Here is a 15,337-nt window from a genome sequence, read left to right as displayed (position 1 = left end):
GTTATGGCTCTGAAGTGACAATCACAGGAGATTCATAAAAAGGAAAAGTTATATTTGTTGAAATGCTGTAGCACTGGTGCTCAGAGTCCGGGGGGGAGGGGAATCAGAGCCCCATAAGGTCAGCCACCCCCTGCTCCCTCCGCAGCCGCCGGTTCTCCTCTTGGAGCTTCTCCAGCTCCATCTCCAGTTCATGGAGCCTGGGGGGTCAGCCTGCTGTGACCTCAGGTGGTTGTTCTCCTCCTCCATGCGGCTTATGCACTCCTCCAGCTCCATGTATTCACGGATCAGCTCCTGCTTGCTCATGTCCTGCAGGCTTTCCACGTGGTCCTTCATCATCAGGAACTGGGTGGTGGTGTAAGGGGCCACCGGTGGGCCCTTGGCGAACATCTCGGCCCGCATCTGGGGAGCCCGCTGCGATTCCATCTCCTCCAGTCGCTTCTTCTCCTCCCAGGTCCGCTGGTTATATGACTTCCAGGACCTCTTCTTCTTGGAGGGTAGCTGGCGGTGCCTCTTTCTGCCCAGCTCCCTCCAGGGCCCCTCCGGCTCATGGCTGTCGCCCATGACCAGCTGACAATGGTGTTCCCCGTTGTCCGTAATAACAGATTGTACCATGAGGGCTTCGTAAGGGGTGCCCAATGGTTCTTCCTGACCCAGCTCCTGGGGATCCCAAGCCGAGTCTACACAATGGGCTGCTGCTGGTGGGCGGTACCCAGGTTGAGACCAATTTGATCTGGTGTTGTCATTCAGGGGGCAATTCTGCTTGAAGTGACCCAACTGTTTGCACCGGAAGCAGCGTTGTTCGTTGTCCTTCTGGCGTGGATAGCGAGGGCTCGATGTCATCGGTCTGTTAGGCGGTTGGTATCTAGCGGCTGGTGGGTGTGAGGGCGCCGTTGGTCGTGGAGGTTGTACCCGTGGTGTGACCTGGTTTGTCTTGCGAGTATCCGCATATTCATCCGCCAACTTCGCGGCCTCTGGTAGAGTCATGGGCCTGCGATCTCTCACCCAATCTTTGACGTCCGTCTGGATGTGATTGTAAAATTGCTCCAGGAGCATTAGTTGCAAAATGTCCTCTGCGGTGGTGGCCTGGCTGCTGTTAACCCAGTTAGAGGCCGACAGGGACAACTGGCATGCCCATTCCGCGTAAGAGTCTTTCGTGGTTTTGCGTGAGTCCTTGAACTTCTGTCGGTGGGACTCTGGGGTTACTGCATAACGAGCCAGGAGCACTTCTTTAACCCTGGCGTAGCTATGGATATCCTGATCTGGCACGGTCCGGAAAGCATCAGAAGCTTTGCCTGACAGTTTGCCTGACAATATTGCAACCCAGTCTCCTCTAGCTATTCGGTGCAGGTTACATTGTCGCTCAAAATCTGCCAGGTAGTTATCAATCTCACAGTCCTTTTCATCAAAAGCTTTAAAAGTGCTAAACGGAATCTTCCTTGTGTCTGCTGTGCTGTACTCACTGTTTGGAGAATGTGCGGCTGCTTGTTGGACTGCTGCCAGTTTTAACTGTAGCTCTGCATCTCTTATTTGTTTATCCTTCTGTAGCTCTGCGTCTCTTATTTGTTTATCCTCCTGTAGTTCTGCGTCTCTTATTTGTTTAGCCTCCTGTAGTTCTGCGTCTCTTATGTGTTTATCCTCCTTCGCTAACAGGTCCATCACTTTCAGCACCACATGCGGCGTTGGGTTCGGGCCGAACCACGCTAGCTTCTCTCTCATTAGCTTGTTGGTTGGTGACTCCTCCTGAATCACTGGTGTCTCCATCTCTTGTACTGCTGGCATTGCTGCAATCCCGTCCTCCTGGTCCATCTCCATTAATTCTGCTATGATGACCCGCTTGGTTTTGTTGCTAGCAATCCTTCCACGAACTTCCAGTAGTTCTTTTAAGCAGGGTGTAGCAGCCTTCCATTCACTGTTCCCAGTGTCTGCTTGGAGTCCTGGTGTAAGGGAGAGTAGAAGGGAAGATCCCGCTGCTGCCAACCAATTGTGACGGTATCGGTATGATATCCCCGTCAAGCATTCCTTCCTCTCCATACAAGAACATCACAGGATCATCATACATGAGTCAAGACTGAATGCTGGAACCAAGACTGATTTATTGGCAGCTTGCTGCTGGTTATAAATACAGTTTTACAAGCTAAATCCTTAATCAAGGAACAATGGGAGCTCCACCCCCTTTTCACCCACTCTGGAGTTTCTCATACAGAATATAGCCAGACAATTCGAAGCCGACCTGAGACACATTTTCTTTAAATAATGACATCAGGGAAGTTAATTACAAGGTGTACAGAACACATTAGCTGGGCAGCCTGGCACCGCATAATGAAGCAATCAGAATACATAACATGAGTCACCTCTAATCACAGTAAACAGGTTTAACATCCCTTTGAAATAAGGAGCTAGCTGCAGACGGGTCATTAACATGTCAATAGCTTGTAACACATGAATCCATTTTACCTCTAACCCACAATTTAACCAAGCAGGGAGATTTACACTGACATATCCTTCACAACCCCTTTCTCGCCCCCTAGTGTTAACCCCTTCCCTGCCAGTGGCATTCTTATAGTAATCAATGCATTTTTATAGCACTCATCGCTATAAAAATGCCAATGGTCCCAAAAATGTGTCAAATGTGTTCGAAGTGTCCGCCATAATGTCGCAGTACCGATAAAAATCGCTGATCTCCGCCATTACTAGTAAAAAAAAAATATTAATAAAAATTATATAAAACTATCCCCTATTTTGTAAACGCTATAACTTTTGCGCAAACCAATCAAACGCTTATTGCGATTTTTTTTTTACGAAAAAGATGTAGAATACATATCGGCCTAAACTGAATAAAAAACATTTTTTTTATATATTTTTGGGGGATATTTATTATAGCAAAAAGTAAAGAAATATTCATTTTTTTCAAAATTCTTTTTGTTTATAGCGCAAAAACTAAAAACCGCAGAGGTGATCAAATACCACCAAAAGAAAGCTCTATTTGTGGGAAAAAAAGGACGGCAATTTTGTTTGGGAGCCACGTCGCACGACGTCAGTTAAAGCGACGCAGTGCCGAATCGCAAAAAGTGGCCTGGTCTTAGACCAGCAATATGGTCCGGGGCTTAAGTGGTCAAAGGAAAGGATAAGATCCTCTGACAAAGTTGTTGATAGAAGACAGAGGGTCAGGGAGATGAGCTCATCACTATGCTGCTTCACTTCTCACTGACCAGTAAAAGGATGGGGGGAGGGTCCAGGATAACCTGGACTCTGAGGAAGTGGCTTGAATGATGCTGGGGAGAAAAATGAGGACATCTACTGTCAGAAAAAATATTTTATCTTGTAGGCCGGGTACTCACGACCAAACATGTATGGTGAAAGCGGTCCGTCGGACCGTTTTCACCATACATGTCTGCCAGAGGGCTTCTGTACGATGGTTGTACACACCATCGTACAGAAGTCCGCGCGTAAACAATGCGCGGGGCGTGTCCGCGGTGTCGCCGCGTCGATGACGCGGTGTCGCCGCGACAATGACGCAGCGACGTGGGCGGCCCGCCTTTAAAATGCTTCCACGCATGCGTCGAAGTCATTCGACGCATGCGAGGGACGGCGGGCGCCTGGACATGTACGGTAGGTCTGTACTGACGACCGTACATGTCCGAGCGGGCAGGATTCCAGCGGACTGTTTTAAAACAAGTCCAGGAATATTTGTCCGCTGGGAAAAGGCCCGGCGGGCAAATGTTTGCTGGAATTCGGCCCGCTCGCGCCCACACACGACCAAACATGTCTGCTGAAACTGGCCTGCGGACCAGTTTCAGCAGACATGTTTGGTCGTGAGTACGGGGCCTTAAAGGACTCTTCATTTGTAGTCTACTCTTTGGCTGGAGTTCTGCACTAAGTGTATGTAAAGCCAAACCTTTTTGTTTTGCATAGAGTAGGGAAAAGTTAGTAGAACCTCTGCCGGGTTGTTGTTTTTTTTATTGCTGTTCGTTTCCCCCGAGATGATTCATCCAGACAAATAGTCTTAATGGTTTTTATCATGGAGACAGAAAGTGAGGGGGAATCCAAAATGTCATCCGATGAAAACGGTCTGATGGATTTTTTCATCAGATATCTGATGAAGCTGACTTTCATCAGTCTTGCCTACAAACCATCAGTTAAAAAACCGATCGTGTCAGAACGCGGTGACGTAAAACACAACGGCGTGATGAGAAAAATTAAGTTCAATGCTTCCAAGCATGCGTCGACTTGATTCTGAGCATGCATGGATTTTTAACCGATGGACGTGCCCACAGACGATCGTTTTTTTCTATCTGTTTTTTAACCATTAGATAATTTTAAAACAAGTTCCTATTTTCTTCACCGATGGATAAAAAACCGATGGGGCCCACACACAATCGGTTCGTCTGATGAAAACGGTCCATCAGACTGTTTTCATCAGACGAACCGATTGTGTGTACGCGGCATTAGTGTTGTCACAGGATCAGTAAGTGAGGGGAAATCTTACAAAGAGAACAACAGTACAATATTGAGCAGACAAGAAATGCAGTTGACAATGGTTGGGTTGTCCGAGCCAACTGAATTTTCACATATCAAAGGGACAGCTGAAGACCCTTTGATCCTAGGTGTGTGTGTTCTGGCCTGTTAACCTAATTGAACAGTTCAAAGGGTACATACTTAAGGAAGTATTTATTGATGGTAATTAGACTTGAGGGGGTATTTACAGGAAAACATTTGGTTGATCTAGAATAACCCACCCCCAGTGTGAGACCAGTTTTTGAGAGGACATTCAAGCTGACATTCAGTCAGTCTAGTCACTCTGTATGGATATGAAGGCACCACAGGTCTAGAATTGATCTTGGAAAAATGGGACTCTGAATTATTTAACTCTGTTGAATTATTTTACTCTGTTGGATTTGTATCATCTGTGGACTTTGTTCTGTGTTGGAAGTCAAAATAAATTGTCTCTCTCTGGAGAACTCGGGTTGCTGCTGGAAAATAACTTATATCATCATTATAATAACTAAATATTAATTATCTAACGGACACTATACTATATCACTACATTGGTGCCGTTCAAGTGACCAGAAGAGCATTTTCAGGACTTAGTAACACAAATCGGTGGTGACAACAATCCTGTGAGGTGGACAGAAGTCTGATGGAGACCCAAAAGCTGTGCTGTGACTCTAAAGTCTGGTTGTGACAATAGAGAGTGTAGTTTGGAAACCCAGAACTATTCTCTGGAGACTGGAAACAACAACAAAAAAAAGGACTGTGTTGTGTACCAGAAGACCAGAACTGGGAAGGTGGAGCCTCAAATGCGGTAAGTAAAAATTATTATTTCATATTATTAATAATATACGGTAGTCCAAAATGCTTACTCAGTGTGAAGCTAGTGTCAGTTCTGATAAAGTTAACACATGGGTATTAAAATGTATTAAACGTCATGACAGTCCTTATGAAATTCCAGAACAATTTAAGCAGACGTGGACTATGATGAAGGAATTTTTAGAGAAAAATGTTTTTGATAGCAAAATTTCAGAAAGTAAAAGAAAAGGTTGTATTGTGCAGGGCTTGTTATCTTGCTGTTTAACAATGGAAAGTTCTTTGAAGGGTAACGTTGAGGAAATGGGCCATTTACAGAATGCAATTGATAATAGCAATAAGGTTTGTCAGAGGTTACAAAACCAATCGGACACTGAGACTGTAAATTTAAAATTGCATACAGTTACCATTGGGGAGCTTTGCTTGAGAAATGTAAACGTTGTGATGAGTTATCAGAGAAAAAAGAGATTAAAATTAAGAATTATGGAATTAGAGAAGAGATCTCAGGAATGCAGATATGCATCAAATCTTGGATTAAGCAATCTGCAGCAAAATACAAACATAAACTTTCTATCAAATGAAACAGAACCTCATATTAAATCAGATATATAAGGCGACCGGGCGTATAAGACGACCCCCTAATTTGACAGTTTTTTAAAGATTTTTTGCCTGTACTCACCGTATAAGACGGCCCCCTTCCGAGGCTTCTGACGCTTCATATTTCTTCCTTCTGGAGCCATATTCTTCTTGCTGGAGCTGGAGCCAATCACAGCGAGCAATGTATTCTATTAATGAATACAAAGCCTGCTTGGATTGGCAGAGGCTGTAACATTATCAGCCCACGCCTCTTTGACTCTCAAAGCCAATCCGAGCAGGCTTCTGTATGTAGCCTGCTCAGATTAGCAGAGGTTTTTACTCCAATCCGAGCAGGCTCTGTATTCATTTGAATACAACGCTCACCGGGATTGCCTAACCGGTATATACTGTATGTAGCCAAAGCTACATACAGTATTATCGCACATCCAGCAGGCATCCGAGCAGCTGACCCGGCGTATAAGACGACCCCTGATTTTTGGCCAGTTTTTTTTAGTGTAAAAGGTAGTCTTATACGCCAGCAAATACAGTAATTCATTGCCAGCCGCATCCACTGTGACCAGCACAGTTTACAACAACAATAATAATAATGCAGGTGAAGTTCAGCTTGTAATGAAGCCTTTGAAAATAAATGCAAAGTGAAACTTCCTATGAATTGTCACACAGGATAGCAACTATTATGGAATTATTGGTCGGTAATAATCTTGCATTTGAGCGTGGAGGCTTGATACATACGAGTATGGTTCTAGATGCTTTGCATGAAGATATCAAACAAAATATTTTATTAGTTACCCCAAATCCTCATGATAAAAGACATATTATTGAGAACAGATCATTTATGGAGAAAGTCAAATGAGCTAGCTGTCAAAATTGATTTAGCCACATAGGAAACATAGCTGAAAATAGTAAGAATAAAGACCTGGATACCTTTTTCATAGTTAAAACAGAAATATGACCACCTGAACATTGAGTATGATAATTCATACAATTCAGGAGATTACAGGATACCGGAGGAATAGGGATATTGGGAGATGAACATTCTCTAGATCTGTTTTTGAATGCAAATGACACTTCTCTAGCAGTGGGGGTGAATTAGCTTCAACTGTAAATGTGTAAATAGTACTTTGTTTTAACTTCAAACAATGTTTAAGGACCTTGCTACTGAGTTTTTGTTGGAGAGTTTTTTTGTCTTTCAGATATTGCCGGAGATACTCATTTGCATGTGAATAACAGGAGAAATTTCTGGCTAGTGGGGGAGAAACGCTGAATGGACAATATATCACTATACAAGGAATTCATGGACTCTCAATATTCATCAAGCAATGGACCTGTTTCTCTTTTCGTCCATGGACAGACACAGCTCCTTAAATCTTGACATTTGGGTTATGGCAGAACATGTTAGTTATCTTAAAACATGTAACTTTAACAGAGTTGAACAGCCCCGCCCAGGGGGCGGTCCCTCCGGTCATAACCCCTCAGCATGCAGCTCAGATTTTTTTCTGCCTAGCAGAGAAGTTCATGGCTCCCTTTGGGCCCAGAGTCCTGAGGAGATTTTTCATTTTTATTTATTTTATTTTTGTGATTTTTCTATCAACTGCCGGCTGGGTGACAGGCTGGATATTCTAGATCCTTGTAGTCTCCCCAGTCCGGCCATCGAGCGTGAGCAGTCCTTAGCTATGCGCTGGGTCGGCCACAACTCTCTTGAGGACAGCTTGGGAGAAGACCATGGGAAGGCCCAAAAAATACAAGGACTCCAAAAAAAGCCTACAGCACCTGGTATTCCCAGGCGGTCTCCCATCCAGGCCCAACCCTGCTTAGCCTCTGAGTTCAGACGAGATCGGGCGCTTTCAGGTTGATGTGGCCGTAGGCAAGCACCATAGCTGGCCTCAACTCTCTTGACATTGGCAAGGCGAAGACCATAGGAAGGCCCAAAAAAATACAAGGGCTCCAAAAAAAGCCTACAGCACCTAGTATTCCCAGGCGGTCTCCCATCCAGGTACTAACCAGGCCCGACCCTGCTTAGCCTCCGGGATCAGACGCTTTCAGGGTGATGTGGCTGTAACCGAGCACCATAGCTGGCCTCAACTCTCTTGACATTGGCAAGGCGAAGACCATGGGAATGCCCAAAAAATACAAGGACTCTAAAAAAAGCTTACAGCACATGGTATTCCCAGGCGGTCTCCCATCCAGGTACTAACCAGGCGCGACCCTGCTTGCCTCCGAGATCAGACAAGATCGGGCACTTTCAGGGTGATGTGGCCATAGGCGAGTGTAACAGCACTGGTGAACGGAGTGAACCACAACTGCGGTTAGCAAGGATTTCAATGCACTTCTTTATGTGAGAACTCAGTATTGGACCCCAGGCGTCACTCCACGCAAACAGGAGTTTGGGAGTTCTCTACATCCATCTCTCTCTCATATAAAGAAAGGCGTTGAGCTACTAAGGATGAACGCATTACAGCATGCGACCAGAGCTTAGCGTTTAAAACTATAGCATACACTTAGGCCCCATACACACGACCGAACATGTCTGCTGAAACTGGTCCGCGGACCAGTTTCAGCAGACATGTTCGGTCGTCTGTACAGCCGAGCGGACAGGATTCCAGTGTCAATTTGCCCGCCGGGCCTTTTTCGAGTGGGCAAATATTTCTAAACATGTTTAGAAACATGCCCGCTGGAATCCTGTCCGCCGGACATGTTCGGTCGTCTGTACAGACTTACCGTACATGTCCGAGCGCCCGCCATCCCTCGCATGCGTCAAATGACTTTGACGCATGCGTGGAAGCATTGACCTTCCTGCGTCGCGCACGTTGCCGCGTCATCGTCGCAGCGACAGCGCGGACTCGTCACCGCGCGGTCTGTCCGCGCGGATTGTCTCTAATTTCTGTCTGATGGTGTGTACAACCATCAGACAGAAATCTCCGACCGGACATGTCCGCTGAAAACGGTCCGGCGGACTGTTTTCAGCGGACTGTCCGGTCGTGTGTACAAGGCCTTAAAGATTTCAATGCACTTCTATATGCAAGTGATTATCAGTACGGGATCCCAGGCGTCACTCAACGCAAACAGGAGTTTGGGGTTCTCTACATCATACTACTTAAACATATCGAGATGCATTAGGCCACTAAGGGAGTTGGTATGAAATACCATGAACCCATAGCAAAGAAAAGTTAGAGCGAACATGTTCAGCAAGTTAGGGCAAGGCCCATAAGCAAATAGTACTTATGTCAAGCACGTAGTAAATAGGAGTTGTAGAGACAACTAATAGTTGCATATGAGAGGCAAATATAGCTCAGGTAATTTGAGAGTACAGGTAGTAAATAGGAGTTGTAGAGACAACTAATAGTTGAAGATAAGAGGCAAATATAGCTCAGGTAATTTGAGTGTAGATGTCCTTTTAAGATATTCCTTAAAAGTACATAGGCACAACAGTCTATCCCAAGTAGTATGTTAATAGCCACAAGTAGGGTTGTCCCGATACCGATACTAGTATCGGTATCGGGACCGATTCCGAGTTTTTTCGGTGGTACTCAGACGCCGATACCCCGCCCCGATACACAAATAGAATACTTGCCACCCCCGTCGCCTCCCGCCGCCGCACCGCCGCACCGCCGCCGACCGCCACCACCGAAGCCGCAATCCGCCGCGATCCGCCGACATCCCCGCTGCCGCCGACTGTGTAATACGCACGGGAACATTACAGCTTTGAATAGCTGTAATGATTCGCATCGCGCATAGACACTCCCCCTTGCTCGGGTGAACTGTCCAATCCCGAGCAAGGGGGAGTGTCTATACGTAGCGCGAATCATTACAGCTTTAGCTGTTATGTTCCCGCGCGTATTACCAGTCGGCGCTCGGCGGCAGCGAGACACAGGTAAGGGGGACATCGCTGGATATGGGGGAGACGATCGCTGCATATGGGGGACGATGGCTGCATATGGGGGACGATGTCTGCATATGGGAGACAATGGCTGTATATGGGGGGGACACTGTCTGCATATGGGGGACAATGTCTGCATATGGGGGACAATGGCTGTATATGGGGGAGACGATGGCTGCATATGGGAGACAATGGCTGTATATGGGGGGGGACACTGTCTGCATATGGGGGACAATGGCTCTATATGGGGGACAATGGCTGTATATGGGAGACAATGGCTGTATATGGGGGACAATGGCTGTATATGGGGGAGACGGTGGCTGCATATGGGAGACAATGGCTGTATATGGGGGGGACACTGTCTGCATATGGGGGACAATGGCTGTATATTGGGGACAATGTCTGCATATGGGGGACAATGGCTGTATATGGGAGACAATGGCTGTATATGGGGGACAATGGCTGTATATGGGGGACAATGGCTGTATATGGGGGAGACGGTGGCTGCATATGGGAGACAATGGCTGTATATGGGGGGGACAATGTCTGCATATGGGGGACAATGGCTGCATATGGGGGACAATGGCTGTATATGGGGGACAATGGCTGTATATGGGGGACAATGGCTGTATATGGGGGACAATGGCTGTATATGGGGGGGACAATGTCTGCATATGGGGGACAATGGCTGCATATGGGGGACAATGTCTGCATATGGGGGACAATGTCTGCATATGGGGGAGACGATGGCTGTATATGGGGGACAATGTCTGCATATGGGAGACAATGGCTGCATATGGGGGAGACAATGGCTGCATATGGGGGAGACAATGGCTGCATATGGGAGACAATGGCTGTATATGGGGGAGACGATGGCTGCATATGGGGGACAATGGCTGTATATGGGGGGGACAATGGCTGTATATGGGGGGGACAATGGCTGTATATGGGAGACAATGGCTGGATATGGGGGAGACAATGGCTGCATATATGTGGGGGGACAATGGCTGGATATGGGGGAGACAATGGCTGCATATATGTGGGGGGACAATGGCTGTATATGGGGGGGACAATGGCTGCATTTGGGGACACATTTAAAAAAAAGTATCGGTATTCGGTATCGGCGACTACTTGAAAAAAAGTATCGGTACTTGTACTCAGTCCTAAAAAAGTGGTATCGGGACAACCCTAGCCACAAGCCATAATAAATAACAGCAATTGTTTTAGGTGGAAAGTATGCAGCAGATCTGTCTATAGAACTACAAGTGACACTATTGCTACTTAGATGTTTGCAGGGCTTCAGTGTAGCAACAAGGGATTCCGTGGTGTAGGGAGTCAGCAAGGAAGGTTTCAAGGTTGTCCCTGTCAATGGCAGTCTGTAGCAATTAATGTAGCAGCATTAAATGCAGAAGTTGCAGGCTGGTCAGTTGTTGCAACATGGGGAGCGATGGCACCATTGTTTGTAGCGTGGCCGAGCTACAATAATAGAACGGTGTGCAATCAGCACACTGCTCTGTTTATAGCATCAAGGCAGGTGCAGTGCATAAGCACTGATTCAAAGGATACTGCCGTAAGTTGTGGCGCACTTCCGCGTTCCACGGTGGAACGCACACGGCACCGCACGATGACGTCATTGTGCGGTCACTGTATGCGCTCCACGCCGGAACGTATATTAACAGGCGCGAGGAGCGCCTGTTACAGCGAGCACCATGGTTGGCCTCAACTCTCTTAAAGACAGCTTGGGAGAAGACTTGGAGAAGGCAAAAAAAATACAAGGACTTCAAAAAAGGCTACAGTACCTGGTATTCCCAGGCGGTCTCCCATCCAGGTACTAACCAGGCCTGACCCTGCTTAGCCTCCGAGATCAGACGAGATCGGGCACTTTCAGGGTGATGTGGCCATAGGCGAGCACCATAGCTGGCCTCAACCCTCTTGACATTGGCTAGGCGAAGAACACGGGAAGGCCCAAAAAATACAAGGACTCCAAAAAAAGCCTACAGCACCTGGTATTCCCAGGCGGTCTCCCATCCAGGTACTAACCAGGCCCGACCCTGCTTAGCCTCCGAGATCAGACGAGATTGGGCGCTTTCAGGGTGATGTGGCTGTAGGCGAGCACCATAGTTGGCCTCCTCTCTTGAGGACAGCTTGGGAGAAGACTTGGAGAAGGCAAAAAAATTCAAGGACTCCAAAGAAAGCCTACAGCACCTGGTATTCCCAGGTGGTCTCCCATCCAGGTACTTGAAAAATGGGAAATTTCCCCCGTGGGGCTTTGAACAGCAATCTAATCAGGTAAACAGTATAAGATAAAATAAATAGTTATTTATTAACCACTTGCCGACCGCGCTATAGCAAAAATACTGCTACAGCGCGGTCGAGTTACTGTGGCACGACGTCCCTGGGACGTCCTCGTGCACTTCCGCGTTTGCACGTCCCCTGGGGCGCGCTCGCGGAAGTGTCCGTGCTCACGGATCACGGATCACGGTAAATTGCCGCTGATAGCGGCCGTTTACCACGTGATCGCTCCGTCAAATGATGGAGCGATCACTTGTAAACAAACCGGCGTCATTTGATGACGCCGGTTCCTCCCTCTCCTCTCTGTACCGTTCGGTACAGCGTGAGAGGAGAGGAGAGGGGGGGAGAGCGGGTGTCAGCAGCAGCGCTGTGGCTGGATCTGTGACAACTGCAGTCACAGATCCAGCCATCCATCCCAGCAATACTCTGCAATACCCCAATACTCTGCAATACCCTGCGCAATACTCTGCAATACCCTGTGCAATACTCTGCAATACCCCAATACTCTGCAATACCCCAATACCCTGCGCGATACTCTGCAATACCCCAATACCCTGCGCAATACTCTGCAATACCCCAATACTCTGCAAAACCCCAATACTCTGCAATACCCTGCGCGAAACTCTGCAATACCCCAATACCCTGCGCGATACTCTGCAATACCCCAATACCCTGCGCGATACTCTGAATACCCCAATACCCTGCAATACCCTGCGCAATACTCTGCAATACCCCAATACCCTGCGCGATACTCTGCAATACCCCAATACCCTGCAATACCCTGCACAATACTCTGCAATACCCCAATACTCTGCAATACCCTGCGCAATACTCTGCAATACCCCAATACTCTGCAATACCCCAATACCCTGCGCGATACTCTGCAATACCCTGCGCGATACTCTGCAATACCCCAATACCCTGCGCGATACTCTGCAATACCCCAATACCCTGCAATACCCTGCGCGATACTCTGCAATGCCCAAATACTCTGCAATACCCCAATACTCTGCAATACCCCAATACTCTGTAATACCACCAATACTCTGCAATACCCCCAATACTCTGCAATACCCCAATACTCTGCAATACCCCAATACTTTGCAATACCCAAATACTTTGCAATACCCAAATACTCCGCAATACGTCCCCCCCTCCTGCCACCCTCCGGTGCTTTTACAGACTCACCGCTACGATCGAAGCCAGGATATATTGTTTTTCAGTCTTCCCAGCCTAAAGGTGAGATGTGGGGTCTTATTGACCCCATATTTCACTGTAAAGAGGACCTGTCATGCTATATTCCTATTACAAGGGATGTTTACATTCCTTATAATAGGAATAAAAGTGATAAAAAAATATATTTTTGGGGAAAAAAGTGTCAAAATCAAGTAAATAAAGTAAAATGAACAATAATTTTTTTTTTTTTTTTTTAAAGCGCCCCTGTCCCCGTGTGCTCGTATGCAGAAGCGAACGCATACGTAAGTCCCGCCCACATATGAAAACGGTGTTCAAGCTACACATGTGAGGTATCTCTGTGAACGTTAGAGCGAGAGCAATCATTTTGGCCCTAGACCTTCTCCGTAACTAAAAACATGTAACCAGTAAAAGTAATTAAAGCGTCGCCTATGGGGATTTTTAAGTAGCGAAGTTTGGCGCCATTTCACGAGCGTGTGCAATTTTGAAGTGTGACATGTTGGGTATCTTTTTACTTGGCGTAACTTCATCTTTCACATTATGAAAAAAAATTGGGCTAACTTTACTGTTTTTTTTTTTTTAAGCACAAAACCGTTTTTTTTTTAAAACACGCGTTCAAAAAATTTCTGTGAAAATACCATGCGAGATAAAAAGTTGTAACGGCTGCCATTGTATTCTCTAGGGTCTTTGCTAAAGAAGCATATATATAATGTTTTGGGTTTCTATGCAATTTTCTAGCAAATAAATGATGATGTAGGAGAGAAATGTCAGTATTGGCTTGGGTGCTCCAGAACGCCTGATGGTGCTCCCTGCATGTTGGGCCTCTGTATGTGGCCACACTGTGTAAAAGTCTCACACATGGGGTATCGCCATACTCGGGAGGAATAGCAGAATGTGTTTTGGGGTGTAATACGTGGTATGCATATGCTGTGTGTGAGAAATAACCTGCTAATATGACAGAAACAAGTTTTTTTTTGTTTTTTTTTACAGAATTTTCTGTCGTTTTTCTTTTATAGCGCAAAAAATAAAAAACCCAGAAGTGATCAAATACCACCAAAAGAAAGCTCTATTTGTGTGAAAAAAGGACAAAAATTTCAAATGGGTACAATGTTGTATGACTGAGTAATTGTCATTCAAATTGTGAGAGCACCGAAAGCTGAAAATTGGTCTGGTTAGGAAGGGGGTTTAAGTGCCCAGTGGTCAAGTGGTTAATATGATAATGATAACATGTTATGATTAAAAAGCAAAGGATACTGGCTATATCATACAACATGATGTTCAATAGTGCAGGGTGAAAACACCAATGTTGACAGTTATACAGAAAATATTATAGCATGACGAATACTGACGCGTTTCGACCTTTATGGTCATCTTCAGGGGGAAAGTTTGCTGTAAATATATAGAAAAGAAAGTATATGCAACTTGAGGCATATCAAGACATGCATTAAATGAATTTTTATAAAAAGAAACACTGATAATTACCACTAAAGAAAGAGATAGATGATCTCATAGCCAGAAGAGTGATCCAGGTACACCATCCGGAGAGTCCCGTAGTGATTCCCAACCCCACAGAGAAACAGGAAACCCGGAAAAAAGTGGGCTTGCAAGGAGCCACACACTGGTGCTCCCGGAGGCGAAGAAACAAGGACCGGCACCTGCAGTGTAATCCCAAATGTATAAGAATGTGTGTGTGTGTATATATATATATATATATATATATATATATATATATATATATATATATATGGAGGTCAAAAACAATCAAATTATTTAAAAAGGGTAGAATGATAAACGGATGGATGTAATTATAAAGTGAATTGTGATGGGTAAGGTATCTATGAATCTGCTAAATACAGTGAATTAAATATGCTGGTGTAAAAAATATATAAACATGAGGCATGACAATGTTGCCTAATGCATGTGATGGTGTAAATGTGAAATAACACAAAAGTGATAGGGTATGAATGTATAAAGTGCAAAAAAAAAGAGAAGAAAGAAAGAAGGAAAAGTAAAAGAAAACGAAAAAAAACTCTCTAGGGAGACAGATCTAACATGTGAGGAAATGTGATGGTG

The 15,337-nt window shown here is 45.7% G+C and overlaps 1 non-coding gene and 3 pseudogenes across 1 annotated transcript; all 4 read right to left on the bottom strand.

The window, feature by feature from the left end:
• Positions 1-7,853: 7,853 nt before the first annotated feature.
• Positions 7,854-7,962, bottom strand: LOC120912448 (annotated as a pseudogene).
• An 85-nt stretch (positions 7,963-8,047) lies between these two features.
• On the bottom strand, positions 8,048-8,165 carry LOC120912411 (annotated as a pseudogene).
• Positions 8,166-11,565: 3,400 nt separating this feature from the next.
• LOC120912328 lies at positions 11,566-11,684 on the bottom strand (annotated as a pseudogene).
• Positions 11,685-11,769: 85 nt separating this feature from the next.
• On the bottom strand, positions 11,770-11,888 carry LOC120912036. Its single transcript, XR_005742799.1, has one exon. It is a non-coding gene; the product is annotated as a 5S ribosomal RNA (ribosomal RNA).
• Between the last annotated feature and the right edge of the window lie 3,449 nt (positions 11,889-15,337).

The sequence above is a fragment of the Rana temporaria genome, chromosome 8 (genome assembly GCF_905171775.1).
Source record: "Rana temporaria chromosome 8, aRanTem1.1, whole genome shotgun sequence".
In the NCBI taxonomy this organism is placed as follows: Eukaryota; Metazoa; Chordata; class Amphibia; order Anura; family Ranidae; genus Rana; species Rana temporaria.
Note: the sequence above shows the minus strand (reverse complement) of the source record. Positions and strands in the feature narration are given on the sequence as shown.